Source organism: Podarcis bocagei, assembly GCF_964188305.1.
Source record: "Podarcis bocagei genome assembly, chromosome: 8".
NCBI lineage: Eukaryota > Metazoa > Chordata > Lepidosauria > Squamata > Lacertidae > Podarcis > Podarcis bocagei.
This window is the reverse complement of record NC_138133.1, coordinates 61,375,095-61,381,072: the sequence shown is the minus strand read 5'-3', so window position 1 is coordinate 61,381,072 and position 5,978 is coordinate 61,375,095.

Genomic DNA, 5,978 nt, shown 5'->3' with positions numbered 1-5,978 from the left:
ATGCAGCAATAAACACTGCCACATTCTGTTCAGTTATTTATTAGTATACGAGGTCTTGTGACTTGAAGTGTTCTAATATACCTGTTTTTCATGGCAGTTCACTATGCAAGCTTAAGTCAGTTGCTGGGCATCAGAGAGGAGCTTATGCTAGGTCTACTTCACTGCTAACAAACCTGAGATTTTACAAATTTTAGTGTTTGGTTGTGGAGGAAAAAAAGGAAGCGGCCTTCTGCATAACAACTACTTTAATGAATATGAATGTGTGTGTGTGTTGCACAGCATCTGGCATTTGACATGTGTGGATTCACAGAAGCAAATAGAGAGGATGGGCAAAAAAACACCTCTGGGCGAAGAAATTTGGTATCACTACCTTCATGTAAATGATATATTACATTCTAATGCCCATCAGGAATGAGTGAGGCACTGAGAAGATTTAGACATAAAGATACCTTATGCAGTACGAAAGGTTTCAATTTTGCCATTTTCTAAACACAGAAAAATGCAGCCCTCCAATTCAGAATATTGAATGTCTTATGGAAAGTGAAAGGTCATTTGTAACTGTCCAAAGGATTGATGGAGTTGAGATACCTCCTTGACCTTCACCCTGCACTCATAAAGAACAGTCTCAGATGACAGAGCATCAGGCAAATTTTCAGAAAATGTCTTTTCTTATTTTATATTGCATAGTGGACTGGTTACCTGATATTTTTCATAATTGTATGTCAGGATATAATTACTGTATGTCTTCCCTCATTAAAAGTAGCCTGCCATCTAATACCACTAAGCTACAATTGTCAAGCATTTTTTCATCTTCTCCCCTGCCATTGTTTTCCATCTTAGTTTTCTGGAATAATTGCTTTGGAGGCCTACACAAACAACGTCAAGGTCAAATCTTACAAACACACAAATTCTTTTCCAATTAATTACTGTCTGTTAAGGATGCATATGATAAAAATCAGTGAGGTGCTTGAGGGGAAAGAAGCAACAGCAGCAGCAGCCCACTGGTGTAATTGTCATACAGTACAACTGGAGAGAACTTAAGTTGAGATGTTAAAAACAATTGTTAAACTTTCACAAGGCTTGTGGGAAACAAGCAGTGTATTGTATATTGATCGTTGTACCATTTTTCAATTATGTAACACTTCACTGGAAAGAAATGCAATACATACTGCCAGCCATATAAGTTGAAAGTAAGGGAAAATTACTCACTGAAAATTCCTCCCGTCATGATCCCACCTCTTCTTTCTCTTGGTAGAAGCAAAAATAAAAACAGAGCTTCAGGGTTCCATTTCTCATTTAAAATAATAATAAAAGATCCCCTTACAGGACAGAAAAGGATAGGAATACATATATAAATGTCATATCCGATCAAGAAGATGAGTCAATCTTATTATTACGCTACTCATTCATTGTCTAATAACCACTTACCATCTTTCCATGGATTGATCATATCTATCATCTACTTTCTAACGGTTCAGTCCTAGACATGCCTACTTGTAAGTAAGTCCCACTGAAGTTTAATGGGACTTTTCCCCAAGTAAGTGTGTATAAGATTGCAGTCCTTGTCATAAAAAGTTAATGAGTAAGGTAAGGTCCAACAAAGTAAGACTACAATCCGAACTCCAGTTACTTCAGAATAAGCCTCACTAAATTAAACAGAGCTTACTTTGAGTAGACATAGTTAGGACTTTGCTGTTAGAGTAAGGATGCTAACCAGAAAACTGAACTTACATAGTACAGCAGTTAGATGCAGTACATGGTATTTTATGAGACAATGTCACACAACAATGTACTTTGCTCCATTATCAATTTATGCTCATTTTGATGGTGGTCAATAAATATTAAATTCTACATCTATTGTACGCAAGAGTTCTTTTCTCCTGGACAAACCATCTAGTCTCCAAGAAAGACTGGAAAGCTAAAACAAGTCCTACTGCAAGGTATTTATGGTGTGCAAAGACCCAAAGGAAACAGGCAAGGTGGGAAGAGTCAGGGAGGGGATGATTTTTTGTTAACACAATTCCTCACATGCCCCCATGCATGCAATAATGAAACAAGTTGACAGAGCTGCAAGTAGCTACGTAAGTAGCCAGTGGAATCATAAAAAAGGTAAATGTAAAGGTAAAGGACCCCAGACAGTTTAAGTCCAGTCGCAAACGACTCTGGGGTTGCGGTGCTCATCTCGCTTTACTGGCCGAGGGAGTCGGCGTTTGTCCGCAGACAGTTTTTCCAGGTCAGGTGGCCATCATGACTAAGCCACTTCTGATGAAACCAGAGCAGTGTACGGGAAAGCCGTTTACCTTCCTGTCGGAGTGGTACCTATTTATCTACTTGCACTTTTTTGGGTGCTTTCAAACTGCTAGGGTGGCAGGAGCTGGGGCACCGAGCAATGGGAGCTTACCTCATCATGGAGATTCGAACCGCCGACATCCTGATCGGCAAGCCCAAGAGGATCAGTGGTTTAGACCACAGCGCCACCCGTGTCCCTAGTGGAATCATAGCACCAAGTATACAAGCTGAAGCAGGAAAACACAATGAGCTTGACAATGGAATACATCACTCTGCTCCACTGCTTATAGAACTGTGAGCCCATTCAGACTATTCAAAAAAAATAGCTGGTTTCAAATTCATGTGTCCATTTAAAATAAAGTTATTTCAAAAGTATATACTGTTGGTACTTGGCTCCACAGGCATTAGCAAGTGTAGACCCAAATGTCAGCTGTAGTTGCTGGAAGTGTGGAAAGCTTTAAGGAAAGTAGATTTCATTTCACACATGGAAGAACTGTGAAAAAATTAAAAGTTTCTGAGAGCATTATTGTTCAAAAAAATTAATAGTTGGAGCCATTGGCCTGCAGAAATAATAGGATATATATTTTATTATACTGTTGGTCTTATATATGTTCGTCCTGCATTTTTTTCGGTAGATTTGATTTTTTAACAAGTGTTTTTTCCCCCCTTCATGCAATCCCATCACACATACGATTGTGTGGGAACATACTTCCTATAAGACTTTTAAGTAGAGATCTTTTCCAGTCTGCATCTGTATTAGAATTGTTTTTAGATCTTTCCTAGTTTGTGTTTTTGCTGCCCTGAGCTCCTTTGGGAGAAGGGTAGGTTATAAAATTAATAAATAATAATATGTCTTGACAGTGTCACACGGACACCTATCCAACCAGTGTACCAGAACTGATGGAAGGCTCTTTGGTGCAGGAGAATCATTCAGCAGCAGAACAGGGATCAGAAGCGACCAGCATGGTGGGCCTATGTCATGGAGCCACCCTCCCGATACCAGAGCTGCTGCTTCTTTCCTGGCTGGGTCAGGTGAGAACAAAGACAGGACAGGCACACTCAGAGCCAATCCAGCAGTCCTGCCCATAGGGATGTACTCATACAAACCCAACCTTGCCACTGTTAAAATAAGCAACAATCACACCAGCGTCATTGGTCCATGGTACCACCCGCAGGTGGTGCTGTGGGTAAAAGCCTCAGCGCCTAGGGCTTGCCGATCGAAAGGTCGGCGGTTCGAATCCCTGCGGCGGGGTGCGCTCCCGTCGTTCGGTCCCAGCGCCTGCCAACCTAGCAGTTCGAAAGCACCCCCGGGTGCAAGTAGATAAATAGGGACCGCTTACAAGCGGGAAGGTAAACGGTGTTTCCGTGTGCGGCTCTGGTTCGCCAGAGCAGCGATGTCACGCTGGCCACGTGACCCGGAAGTGTCTTCGGACAGCGCTGGCCCCCGGCCTCTTGAGTGAGATGGGCGCACAACCCTAGAGTCTGGCAAGACTGGCCCGTACGGGCAGGGGTACCTTTACCTTTACCTACCACCCAAATGGGATGGCTGTTTCTGATGAGAATCAAGGCAATCTTCAGCATTCCCCACATCCCAAACAGCCTGAGTGTGTTACCAAATCTGCTCTGAACCCTGTGGAGACTCTGTGTAGGAGGTCACTTGGGGGCTGAAAGGCAGAGAGGGGCTAGCGCTGCTTCAATCCCTGTTCCACTGATGGATCAAAGAGCCATCATTAGAAAAGGGATATTCGAGAGTCCCAATCACATCCCATCCCACATCCCTCAATTCATGCAATCAGGGTAGCCCTGTGCTGCTATGATTATGTTGGCAAACAAGAGCTAAAATATCTTCCCGGAAAGTCTAATAAGGATGCAAAGGGCATCAGGTTGGGGAAACCTAGTGTAGTAGAATAAATTCACTTCCCTCTTCACCAAAACTCAGCAGACAAGAACCTATCCTTAATCCTAGTCTACCCCTTTTTGTTTCCTTCTTTAAGAACAGTCAGCTAAAATGTTGATTGATCCAGAATTTACAACAAACCAATACATTTCAAGTTGAATATTACTGTTCACTGGGATGGGTTGAGTATATCCAGAGGGCACAGGTTTGGATAAGAGGACTCCAAAACAACCTATCATGCTCCATTTTGGGAGCTTCCTATGTATCACATTTATTTATTTATTTATTTAGCCATTTTGAATCCTACCCTTTTTTCCAAGCGTAGGCTGACTGAATAAAATAACATTGAATTCTTAAAATATTAATACCCGCCTTTAAAAAAAAACCTGCACAATTATAGCAATAGAAATTTCAATTTTTCTTTTGTCCTGTTGAATGTCTTGCAGCATATTTGTGGAAATATATCATTATCCCTATGCGGTTGCCATAAATCTTAGACTTTAGGGGGAAAGAACAAAAAAATTGAATTCTGTATTGAACACCCTGATGCGGCATGTGTTAATGGGGAAGCAGGGCGGATTGAAAGTTTTTAATGTATGGGCTTTTTTACTTGGTTTTTTTGTAACTGTGGCCAAGTGCTTTGATTTAAAGAATACTTGAAATGTTTTGCCATTGGCAATGAAATCACAGTTAATAACTTTCACAGACTGCAATAAACTCCTGAGAGATCTGTACACTGTCAAATTTATGATTTTAAGGCCTGATAATGTTATATATTTATATATAGTTTATCAAAGTGCACTTTATTTCTATTTCTTTTGATTTATGAAAAAAACATTATGTAAGAAATGCTTCTTCAAATATGTCAGTCAACAAGCATGTCAACCCTACACTGTAATCATTTTGAGGACTGTTTAAATAGGTGCCATTATCAAGCAGAACCTGGAGAAAATCCACTGTTTCATAACAAAGAATTTCTTTTCATATGCATTTACAGAAACAAAATGGAACTTTGCTATATAATAGGTGTTAACAACTATTCTGTTCTCAAACTTATCTTCAGATATTATTAATAGGAAGATTCCATAATTACCGGCTCCTGTCCAGTTTACACAGAAGACATGGAGCAAGTCATAGCAAAAGAGGCCCTCAACTTTATCTAAACGTCTCCCTTTAGGTGCAAAAGAACCTGGAGTTTTCTTGTTGTGCTATATCATGGTGAAAAGACTTTCAGCGTTTGTATCTCTAAAGAGTAAAATTCTTTATTTGCTTACAAAAACACATCATGGATGGTACTTTCTTCCAGAATCTGATAAAAAAAACTAACCCTAAGCCCAGGTCCTTGGACTTTACTGCAAACCCCCAGTCTACGACATCCATCGTACGAATCTGACTCCTTGTGTCCTGGTCTACAGATGCAGAATAATATAGTGGCAGTGTGCCACAGTGGCAGAATGAACTGCATTACCTGAAACTGCAGGTGGGTGATCACGTTTCTGAATGTTCCCCTATATTTCAAAACTCCTAGCGAGCTGAAAACCAGCTCAGGTGTCAAATGCCTGGAATAAATTTTTAACTCTCCGTACTATACAGTGGTACCTTGGGTTAAGTACTTAATTCATTCCAGAAGTCCGTTCTTAACCTGAAACTGTTCTTAACCTGAAGCAGCACTTTAGCTAATGGGGCCTCCTGCAGCTGCCACGCCGTCGGAGCACGATTTCTGTTCTCATCCTGAAGCAAAGTTCTTAACCCGAGGTACTACTTCCGGGTTAGCAGAGTCTGTAACCTGAAG